Source organism: Lepus europaeus, unplaced genomic scaffold (assembly GCF_033115175.1).
Source record: "Lepus europaeus isolate LE1 unplaced genomic scaffold, mLepTim1.pri SCAFFOLD_3_1, whole genome shotgun sequence".
NCBI lineage: Eukaryota > Metazoa > Chordata > Mammalia > Lagomorpha > Leporidae > Lepus > Lepus europaeus.
Window position 1 is genome coordinate 7,941,298 of NW_026909276.1, and position 11,742 is coordinate 7,953,039.

General features: G+C 61.6%; 1 pseudogene; it reads left to right on the forward strand.

Annotated features, from left to right (window-relative positions):
- Positions 1 to 1,846: 1,846 nt before the first annotated feature.
- Positions 1,847 to 10,985, forward strand: LOC133755168 (sodium-dependent neutral amino acid transporter B(0)AT3-like; annotated as a pseudogene).
- The last annotated feature ends 757 nt before the right edge of the window (positions 10,986 to 11,742 follow it).

Consider the following 11,742-nt stretch of genomic DNA (forward strand, 5'->3'; position numbering starts at 1 on the left):
CTGCTGACTTGGCCCCTACAGCCATTCTCATTTCCCAGTCCCCTCCCTGTGCCCTCCCCTTAGCTACAGACCCTTGATCTAGAGACCCCCGAGGTCAGGGTTTGGGCCTTTTTACCAGAAGCCCATTGAGCCTGTGGTGACACGGCCACACACCCCCCATGCCCTGGCCCTGCCGCCCCTGGCTTAATGAATACTCACCATTTAACCATTGCTTCTGCCTGCCATGGACAGACACCCTGAGTGCAGCTCAGTGCAGCCCAGCCGGAGGAAGACATCAGCTGTTTTCTTACAGGGACATTAACTGTGAATTTTTAGCCAGATGTTGGGAGAGAGGGTTACAGGGGAACTTGGCCCTGGCCCCTGCCAAGGACACTGCATGCCTCCTGGCCCCCCTGGAGCCCAGGGCTGTGTCAGGGTGGATGGCCCTGGAACTTGGCACCAACCTCAGCCCCATGCAAGCTGTGCCTGTGGCGTCTGCTTCCACAATGTCCACCTCCACATTCCGCAGAAAAGCCTGGGTGCTTCCCTTCAAGTGGACTTTCTAGAATTCTCACAAGTTGGGCTGGGATGCTGGGGGATCCCCTTCCTCCCAGAAACCCTGGCAACAAACTCCAGTTCTGCAGTTCAAGCTACCCGGCACACTGCAGACATGGAGCAGGGCGGAGCTTGGACATGTTCTGACCACTCAACACTCACCTCTCCACTGCCCTGCAGTGCCCCTGGCACAGCCCAGCCAGGTGTGCCATCCAGGAGGCTGGTGGTTGTGTGACACCTCCGGAACACAGTGCTGCTGCTTGGCATCCTTGTCAATGTGACAGACAGGCAGGTTCATGGACATCAAGTGTCCCCATTTAAATAAACCACTGCATCCACTGTTCTCAAGTGTGCATCCAGACGGGCGAGTGTGTCCCCAGGGACAGTATGGCTGATGGTCAGCTCCACTTCCCTGTGGGCTGCAATCAGGATGCTGTCCACAAAGCCATGTGCTGTGGCGGGGACAGGCTGGGCATTGGGCAGGACTGTCTGTCTCCCAAAGGCCCTGTCCCTGCTGTGCTCAGTGGAGGTCATCCCAGGGACTCCTATAGCTCTGGGGAGGGTGTGGGCTCCACTCTGAGGCCCCCAGGCTGGGTTAGGGAGCAGGTGCAGCCCCTGGTACAGGCCACATAGGACTGGCCAGGAAGCCATGTTCAGACTCCCGAGGTGTCAGGAGATAGGTGTGGCCTGAGGACTAAGCCCCCTCCTATGCTGCCCCAGAAGCAGGGAAACCACAGCCACCACAGCCACATGTGGCCAGGCAACAGCCTTTATCTGCTGACCCTGTCGGGAACTGCATGGCATGGGGAGGTCAGGGGCTGCCAGGGTCCTGGGTGGAGGGTGGGGGTCCCTGGTGATGGATGTTCTGGGTCTTAAGGTGTCCACATTCTCCACTCAGCTTCACAGGATGTGGCCACCTTGGCAAACTGAGGGTGGGGGAGGGGAGTGGGGACCTCTGACCCTGTCACCAATGAGCATGAGTCTGCACTACCTCAACATCAAAACACTTGTTACAGATAAATAACTAAAAGCCAACTCACCATGCCCCTGAGCGTCCCCAAAAGGAGCACATGGCTGTCGTGGGGACAGCTCTCTCTGTGGTGGTACCAGCCTACAGCTGACATTGGACATGCTCATGGGAAAGGGGCCAGGGATGTGGGCATGGCCAGGCCCCAGGTTACCAATTAACAGGGCTCCACCAGCTTTCCTTTAAATAAACCGGAGGATGTGACGGAGGGGATGCTTAGGCTCTAGGCCAGCAGAGGGTGCAGGTGCAGTGTGGTCTGGATGCTCCCAGAGACACTGGACCGCTATGGCCCAGGACCTTGGCCCAGACCCAGCCTTGGGTGTGTGGGAGGATGAGAGGCCCCAGTGGGACAACAAGCTCCAGTACCTGCTCAGCTGCGTGGGGTTTGCTGTGGGGCTGGGGAACATCTGAAGGTGCCAGACCCACAGTGGAGGTGAGCCCACCAGCCACATGCGGGTACCCAAGGGACTGGCCTTCCCCACCTCTGATCTCTGGGCAGCACCACTGTCCCAAAAAGCCAGACATGTGGGGCCCCAGGAAGAGCCCAGCCTTGGCATCTGAGCCCTGGGGACTTCAGGGGCCTGCCCATGGGGTCCCAGGCCAGCATGCAGCTCCATTCCCAGTGGCGCTGCCCCTCGGTGTAGAGCCAGTCTCTAGGGGGTGATCACCCTGGTGTCCACGTTCATGGGGGTTGGCATCTCCCAAGGCTCCTTGCAGGGTGACAGGAGTCCCAGGCTCACCAGCAGTCACAACACACGGATGCACCTGTGCGGCCCACACGTGTGCACCAGCCAGGGGCTGCTGCCCTCAGGTCTGTCATTGCCCAGGTGCCCCCATGTGATGGGCTGGCCTGGGACGCCCAACCCTCTCCAGTGAGGAACCTGGGGAGATTCCCCCAGGGGCCAGGGCCTCGGGGACGCAGAGGTCGGGGGACGGGGCTTCTCATCAGTGATGCAGGTGAGGGAAGAGTGGCTGCCCCAACGTGCTGCTATGGCACCTGTTTCCAGATGCGGCAAGCATGACCAAACATGCCAGAACATTCTGTCTTCTTACTCCCTGTTCCTCCCCGGTCTGCACTGATGGGTGGTCTCACCCCAGCCACTCAGTGCCCATCACCCATCACTCAGAATTTTGTAGAGTGCTCCCACATCTTGCACAGCCACACTCACCCTCCTCACTCCTGGGCAGTTTCAGGGTCTTCTGAGCTTGTGGCCCTTCCTCATCCTCACGCCAGCTCCTGTTCCAGGTGTCTGCTTGTCCGCTCCACCTGTTTACACTGGCTGTGCCCACTCTACCTGTCCACACTGGCTGTACACACTCTGCCTGTCCACATTGGTGATATATACACTATCCACACTAGCCATGCCCACACTGCCTGTCCACACTGTATACACTGTCAACACTGGCTGCACACACTCTGCATGTCCACACTGGGCATGCCCACTCTGCCTGTCCACACTGGCCACTTACACACTTTCCACACTAGCTGTGCACACTCCTGTCTACACTGACCACACACACTCCACCTATCCACACTGGCCACATAGATGGCCTCTGAGTCTGCCCCACAGTGCTGCCTGGCTGGTTTATTCTCCCACGAGGCTGAGCATGCAGCCAGCAGCTATGCGAACCACACGCAGCCAGAACCCAGGCCAGCCGCTGGCAGCACACCAGGCGCCCTGATAGGGAGCAGAGGGTGGCTGCCCCTGACCCCTGTGTCCTGACAGGGGCCTTTCTCATCCCCCTACTTCATCACCATGGTCTTTGAGGGGATCCCACTCTTCCACATCAAGCTCGCCATCGGCCAGCACCTGCACACGGGCAGCATTGGGGTGTGGACGGCCATCTCCCCCTACTTGGGCAGCATAGGCAGGCCACCCCCTTCTAGGCTCCCCAGGAGGACCTGCTCTGCATGTGGGTGGCACCGCTCCTCCCCTGCTGTGTGACACTTTGTCCTCACTGTCTGCAGGGCCGGGCTGCTTCACGATGTCCTTCCTGGTCAGCCTGTACTACAACACTATCCTCACCTGGGTGCTGTGGTACTTCCTCAACTCCTTCCAGCACCCATTGCCCTGGAGCTGCTGCCTGCTGGAAGGCAACAGGATGGGTGAGGGCATGGCCAGTGTGGACAGGTGACCTCTCCTGTTCACTGGTCCCCGCTGGACCCAGGAGCCACCCAGATCCCCATCTGCTCACACACCAGGCCCTGAGCCTCCCTTCCCCATCTCAGCCTCAGAGGGAGGTGAGAGAGCATGGCTGGGCTGGAGGTTGGGGGCCGCTTCAGTGCAGGGCAGCCATGCTGGTGCCCATGGCCCTTCTGGCTTTTGGGGCAGAGCGTGCACTGGGCCCCGGGCCCTGTGGCCGGCCCATGATGGGGCCGCTGGCTACATGGTTTGTGGCAGAGTGCCAGGGCAGCAGCGCCATGAGCTACTTCTGGTACCAGCAGATGCTGGACATCACTGCTGACATCAGCGACAGTGGCACTGTCCAGTGGTGGCTGCTCATCTGCTTGGTCATCTGCTGGGCTGTGGTGTATCTGTGCATCATCAGAGGCATTGAGACCACTGGGAAGGTGAAAGCAGCTTCCTCTGGCTCTGAGGCCCCCTCCCCATGCTGCCAGTGTTGGCTCGGCATGGGGGGGGGCAGGCACACTTAGGGCCCCACGGGCAGCTTCTCATCCTGATGACAGTCTCTGCCCTGAACCACACTCTGTGCCAAGGCAGCCATGCTGGCTCTCTTCTGGCAGCCACCGTGACTTCTCCCTGCCCCTCCATCTCAGTGGACAGTGCCTCTCGTAGCCACTGTTCCACTGGGTCTGGCCTGAGGAGCCCCCAATCAGCCAGCGTCTCCCTGGTGGCTCAGGTTTGCCTCTGCCTCCTCCAGATGTTCCCCATCTGGTCTCCTTCCTCTGCTCTTTATGCCTCCACTCTGCCTCCTGTGCAGCGGAGGCACTGTCAGGCTTCTGACTCTCGCTGGATCCTAGAGCTTCACCAGGGAGGAGGGCGCATGTAGCTCACGGTCTGGAGGTTCAGGCTCCAAGATGGGTAGCGCCTTCAGTTCAGGCAGCTGGGCAGCTGCAGGGTGGTGGTGAGGGACCACCCCAGGGGCAGAGACACAGGGGGCTCACAGCTCTCAGAACCCGTGCTCCTGCTGGAACCACCCCTCGAAACCCTGCCGTGACATCCCTGGGCCCCACCAAGTCAACAATGCATGGGGTCTGCACCCAAATCCCCTGGCCAAGGCCATGCGCCCACTGGCTGGTACCGGATCTCAGGGCCTGTCACAGGCCGTCTTCAGGTGACACACGTGCCCCATGTGCAGTGGCCTGCATGCACTGTCCTCCAGGAACAGCCCCCCCCCTTCCCTTCTACTCCTCTCCAAGCCTTGGCCATGTTCTTATACTTACTTAAAACATGTGATAAAGAGCAGACACTGGTTTCTCTCACAGGCAACTGGCTTCTCAGGGCCTTCCCTTGGGGCCGCTGGGGCACACGGGTGGGGGGTCTTGAACACTCATGGCATGGCCAGGGCTCCTCACACCCCCTGCCCCAGGGTGGCCCACACAATCCAGCAGCCACCAGCCTGACCCTTTTCCCACGAGGCTCAGAGGACAGAGCCAGTGACCAGACCCTGTGGCTCTCACAGATCATTCTGTTAGGAATGCGCTGGGGGGCCCTGTGGCTTTGGTCTGTGTGGGGATGTGGGGCCGGCCCTGGCCCACCGCTGACTGGGAGCCACCAGGACAGGGGAAAGAGGGGGCTGGGCTGAGAGCCTGAGGTGTACACAGGAGGACCTAAGGCAGGATGAGGGGCAGCCTCGGGTGGGGGGAGGGGGCCTGCCTGTCCCAAGTGCTGATGCCCACCTTAGCAGACCCACGGGGCCTGTGTGACCATACACCTTCAGAGCTTGACCCAAAGCGCCATGCCTGTGTGGTACCTTGGGCCACGTGAGTGGTCACAATGGGGCAAGGCCCCTGCCTCGCTCCTGCAGGGCCACTGTGCATCTGACCTGGCATCTCCCCCAGGTCATCTACTTCACGGCCCTGTTCCCTTACTTGGTGCTAACCATCTTCCTTTTCAGAGGCCTGATGCTGCCCGGTGTCACGCACGGGCTCCGCTACCTTTTCACCCCCAACATAAGTGGAGGGGTGGCAGGGGGCACCCAGTGGACAAGGGAGGAGGGCCTCGGGGTCTCAGCAGGGTTGGGGCAAAGACTTTGGTCTGGGGTGTGTGGATTGGTGCACCTGCAGGAAGTCCAGGTGCTGACAAGGTGGGAGCGTGGTGGGGGGGCTGGCAGGAATCAGCTGTCACCTGGGGCAGAAGTGTCCAGCAGGTGTGGCACACAGGACCAAGGGGCTTCTACTCAAGAGCCTGCAGCACTTCTAGACCATTCCATTGTTCCAGGATCCCAAGTGGGTTTCCAGGGCTGCTGACCGCCACCAGGAGTCGGTTGCACACCTGGGCATGAGGCTGTCTGCCCAGACACCCAGCAGTGGGCAAATGGGGCAGTGGGTGCAAACACCCCTGCCCAGGGGCCTCACATGGCCAAAGCCACACATGGGAGAGGGCAGGGAGCATACCCGGGTCAGAGTCAGCTCAGATCTGGTTCTAGGCCCCACCACTGAGTGCCAGCCACACTTTGCCATGGGTCTGATGAAGCCACAGTTTGCTGGCTGCATCACAGAACAGGGGAGCCTTGTCAGCTGCCAGGCCAAGCAATCTCTCTCCTGGCACAAAGTCCTGAACAGTTCTTGGAATCTGTACAGGTCACACCTGGTTATGGTGTGACCCAAAAGGGCCAGGGAACATTCTGGAACAGCATCTGCTGTGTTCATGTTCCAGATGCAGATTCTCCAGAACCTGTGGGTGTGGCTGGATGCAGCCACCCAGATCTTCTCCCTGTCCCTGGCCTTCAGTGGACACATAGCCTTTGCCAGCTACAACCCACCCAGGTGGGCAGCTGCCCTAGCTTGCTTGGCACCCTGGCAATGCGGTGCCAGCCAGCTGGGGCTGAGATGGGGATGGTGCTGTGGGACCTGCTGGCCTGGGATGGGCCCCACCTAGCTTGTCTGTTCCAGGGGCTGCTGTGTGTGCCCAGTCTGACTGTGGCCTAGGGCAGGTCTGGGGCCCACAGGGTGCTGAGTACAGCTCTGAGCCTTTCCACAAACAGTCAAGGAGTGGAGCAAGGCAGTAGGGAGGGGCCCAGGCTCAGTGGGTGGGGGCCCTTCCGAGGCCCTGAGTGCCCCCTTGTGCAGGAACAACTGTGAGGACGCCATGGTCATCTCCCTGGTGATGACCTCCCTGTATGCCTCTGTTGCCATCTTCTCCATCATGGGCTTCAAGGCCACCACAGATCACAGGCAGTGCCTGGACCGGTGAGGCCAGGCCACGCCATGGGCAGGGGTGGGGCAGGCACGCCAGTGTTCCCAAGGACTCTCACTGGAAAAAGGGTCTTAGATGAAACTCGGGTGTGAATGGAGCTGAGGTCACCCTGGGGATTGTGGGCCCCGAGTAGGGGACAGCCACAGGGGGCAGGAGAGGTGCCCTCTGGAGCCTCTGGGGGGATGCCACCTGACCCCGTGTGCCCGGGGCCTCTAGGATCACATGCACTATGCATGTCTCTGCTCTGAGACATGCATAGTGCACAGCCCTATGGCAGCCCCAGGAAGCCTATGCTGCCTGAATGACCCTGAGGCCCTCCGCCCGGCCATCCAGACACGTCTCATTCAGTGTGTTGGGTGGGCTGCAGCCTCTGGCACAGGGAGCTCTGCCCCTGCAGAGTACGCATACCCGGAGGGGGCTTCAGGCACCCAGTGGGTGGGGCAGAACCCCACGGGTCCTGCTGAACCCGTCAGCACCCAGGACGGCCCCCACATGCAGAGCCAATGGGTGGCATCTGTGCCGACCCCACACCATTCAGAGGGAGGAGGCAGAGGACAGGCCAGCCATGGCCAGTGAGGCAGGAGCCGATGCCCCAGGAACACTGTGTGAGCATGTGTGTGCTTCACATGTGTGTGTGTGCTTCATGTGCACCTCATTTGTGCCTCACATGTGGGTGCCTCACCTCAGCACCACCCTTACCAGTGCAGGAGGGGCTTCTCCAGCTCCTTCACCTGGATCCCAAGGACAGGGTCCTGTCATGTCTCAGCCAGACTCCTGGGGTTCCATGGAGCATAGCAAGTGGTGGCCATGCTGCACTGTGCAAAGCTGCTTCTCTATGTTCCAGGGCTCCCACTCCCAGGGTCTCTGCCGACTCTGGGTTAGAGGGTGCTGGGTTGGGGTTCCCACTCCCGGGGTCTCTGCCAACACTGGTGAGGGAGTGCTGGGCTGGGGCTCCCATTCCGGAGGCCGTACCCCACACTGGGGGTGCTGGGCTGGGCTGGGCACCTGGGGCATCAGGATGAGGCTTGCGCTTCCTGCCCTGGCTGTACTTAGCCCTGCTCTGCATGGCTGTGTGAGACCCTGCATCATACAAGGCACCAATACCCCCACACTGAGTGTGGTCAATGGCACCATCACTCATGCCTGGCACCCACCTGACATGTGGCTTCCTCTGTGAGGCACATCCCAGCCTCCCGCACTTAGGACACCTGATGTGGGGCCTTCTGAGCAGCCTGACCAGCTGCTGACAGAACACAGCAAACCTGTGGAAGACATGCACTTGAGCGACCCAGGAAGCTGACATGGGAGGGTTGGGCTTCGCTGGGCCCCTGGCTGGGAGACTCAATGCCCAGATCAGAGCTCAGTGGACTGTGCAGGAGGGCGACAGGAGCAACTGTGTGGACAGCGAGCCCCAAGGCTGACCTCGGGAGCCGCGCGATGCCGAGTGTGGGTGGATGGGGGCTCTCAGGTCATGGGGCGGGGGTTCCCAGCCCCAGAGTGCCTGACCCTCAAGTCCTGAAAATGGGGGGCTGGGCCCCTCAGCTGAGCTGCAGAAACTGATGCCCCTGTGCCAGCCTGGGGCATGCAGGATGAGGCCACCCCCTCCTGGAGCAGGAGTGCATGCAGGTCACCCTCAGGAACATAGGGGTGGCCAGGCCAGGCCCCCAGGGTGCTGTGAGCCCTGTGCCTGGACGTATCTGCTGGCCTGGGCAGTGGTGGCAGCACAGGCCCCACAGTCTTACCCCGTGTCCCCGCAGAAACATCCTGGGCCTCTTCGACGAGTTCGACTTCCCAGAGCAGCACATCTCCAGGGCCAGTGACGAGGCCGTCCTCACGCAGCTCAACGCTACACAGCCAGAGAGGCTGGCCCTGCTGCCCCAAGGGTCTGCCACCTGGACAAGGTAGTGCACACAGGGCTGCCGGGGCCACCCCAGGCGTTGGGTCAGGCCACAGGGCTGCGAGCCTGCCAGAGTACAGTGGAGCCCTTGTCCAGTGGGGTGGCTTCAGGGCCAGGCTGATGGGCAGCCAGGCACAGATCCTGGCCCCAGGCACCTAGAGCCTCCCAGAGGGATGGTGGGCATGGTATCCCTACAGGCGCATCTGTCGCCTGCACAAGTGGCCCACCATGGGTTCCCGATTGCAGAGCACCTGGAGCCTCCCGGAGAGGCGGTGGGCACAGTGTCCATGCAGGTACATCAGTGGCCTGCTCCCATGGCCCACCATGGGTTCCTGGGTTGCAGAGCACCTGGCAGTGGGTGCAGCGTCCATGCAGGCACTCACGTAGCCCACCACGGCTTCCGGTTGCAGAGTGCCTGGAGCCTCCAGGAGGGGCGGTGGGCATGGCATCCATGCAGGCGCTCACATGGCCTGCACCCATGGCACACCACAGGCTCCGAGTTGCAGAATGCCTCGGGCCCAGTCTGGCCTTCATCATATTCACGGAGGCCATGCTGCACATTCCGGGGGCGCCCGTGTGGGCCGTGCTCTTCTTCAGGATACTCTTTACCCTGGGGCTCTCGGCCATGTTCAGCAACATGGAGGGGATCATCACGCTGCTCCTGGACATGGGGGTCATCCCCACGGGGATCCCCAAGGAGGCCCTCACAGGTGAGTGCACAGCTCAGTCATAGGGATGCCTGCTGCCTCCCATACAGAGTTCAGGGGCCCTGGGCTAGCCTGCTCCCCTAGGACAGCCCAGCGGCTCCGGGCAGGACACAGGTGGACCTGGCCTGACCGTGGCCTGCTGAGGCCAAGCTCTCACCCACCTCTGGCAGGCGGGGCAGGGTGGGGGAAAGGGGCAGGTGCAGGCCTCCCACCCAGAACCTGCACCCCAGGGCTGGCCTGTCTGGCCTGCCTGCTCTCGGCCACCTGCTTCATGTTGCAGTCCAGAAGTTACTGTCTCGAGATCTTCAACAGCTATGCAGCCTCCCTAAACCTCATAGTCTCCGCCTTCTTCGAGGTGGTGAGGGTCATCTACACCTACAGCCTGTGGCAGTGAGCTGAGGTCCACGGGGAACCTGGGGGGTGGGGAGGGCCCCGCAGTGCTGCTGAGCCCAGTGTCTGTGCAGGTTCTCTGATGACATTGTGTAGATAATGGGGCCGTGGCCAGGCCTCTACTGACAGGCGCTGCGGCTCGTGGCCAGCCCCCTGCTCCTCCTGAGTGCCTTCCTGGCCTACCTCATCCTGCTGGCCCAGAGGATGCCAAGCTACCAGGCCTGGAACCCTCAGCACGTAGGTCCTCCCATGGGGATCAAGGGGCCACAGTGACCCGCAGGGCAACCCTGGTAGGACTAGAGCCTCTCAAGGGCCTCAGAGCAGTGTCCAGACCCTGGAGACATCGGTCCTTCCAGCCCACACTTTCCACTTGTTGTGGGGACAGGCAGCCAGGGAAGCAACAATTCCAGTGTCTGGGAGAGGTTGGGAGGTAGACTGGAGAAGGGTCACTCCCTGCCTGGTCCACACAGGGGACCATGCAACACCTGGCCTGGGCCGCCCCTCCCAGAGTGAGCACCAGAACCCCTCAGGGTCCGCCTGGGGGAAGTGAGAATTTTCTGCTTTATCCCTGGGGTCTCAGACCACACCTCACCTGTCCACAAGTGTTGGAGGCCAGTGGGTGGGGACCACGTGCCCCTGCCTGCCCTGAGGGCTTCCACCCAGAGGGAGCCTCAAGCCCCAGCTCCCTCATCCCTGAACACCCACCCAGGATGCTGCCCTCCTGTAGTCCCAGGGAGGAGCTGGGGCTGCCTCCGTGCACAGGTGGTCGGGTCAGCCTCGCTCTGCCCAAGGCCTGGGGTCTGGGGCCCAGGGTCTGCCCCCTCCAGGCTGAGCTCTCTCTCTTGCACCCCCTGCAGGAGCAGTTCCCCTCCAGGCAGGAGAAACTCTACCCTGGCTGGGTGCAAGCCATATGCATGCTCCTGTCCCTGCTGCCTGCTCTGTGGGTCCCGGGCGTTGCACTGGCCCAGCTGGTGGCCAAGTGCAGGAGGCAGCAGCAGGTCACATGGCTGGACAGGAGCCTGAGGCTGCAAGACAGCAGGGCCCACTAAGGGGCAGGGATAGCCGTGGGTGACCTCATCACACCCTCCCACCGACTCTGCAGGACCCTTGGCTCCCCACGTCTTAGGCCTGCTCTATCCAGGGTCCACTCTGCTCTCAAATGGGAGGCAGAGTCCACCCAGTGGCACACCCAGGTCCTGGCTGCCATAGGAGACCCTCTGCGTCAGTGCTGCCCACACAGCCTCAAGCTGTGGCGATGGACAAAGGGCAGGTGTGCTGATGGCAGGCCAGGCCCTGCACAGCTTCCCTGTCAGGAATCCAGCCCCAGGCTGACCCCCAAGTCCAGCTCAGGATAGGGGGAAGAGGTCATCTGCACACACGTGAGGGGGACGCACAGGTGCTGGGAGCCCAGCCAGGGAGGACTCTGGTAGACACTGCCAGGGTCAGCGCCCATGCTCAAGGGCAGAGGCTGCTGAAGTCAGAGTTCCTACTGTGGGGCCTCTCGGCCATTCCCTCCCGGTCACCAGCCGCCCTCCCCCACCAAGCACCCAGGCAGTCAGCCCACACCTGCCCACCCCACCCCCACTTCCTTCTGACCACAGACCCCAGCCTCACACTGCCAGACCAGTACCCACAGAGCCCCTAGCCTTTTCCCGGTGCCCTGAAGAAACACACAGCTGGCCACACTGCCTGAGGCACCTGGCAAGGCATGTGTGTGTTATCACCTAAGGAACATCTGTGCTGGGAGCAGCTCTTGCCACCACGAGTGTGACCAAGGCCCGGCTGCAGAAGAGCTGAGAGCTAAAC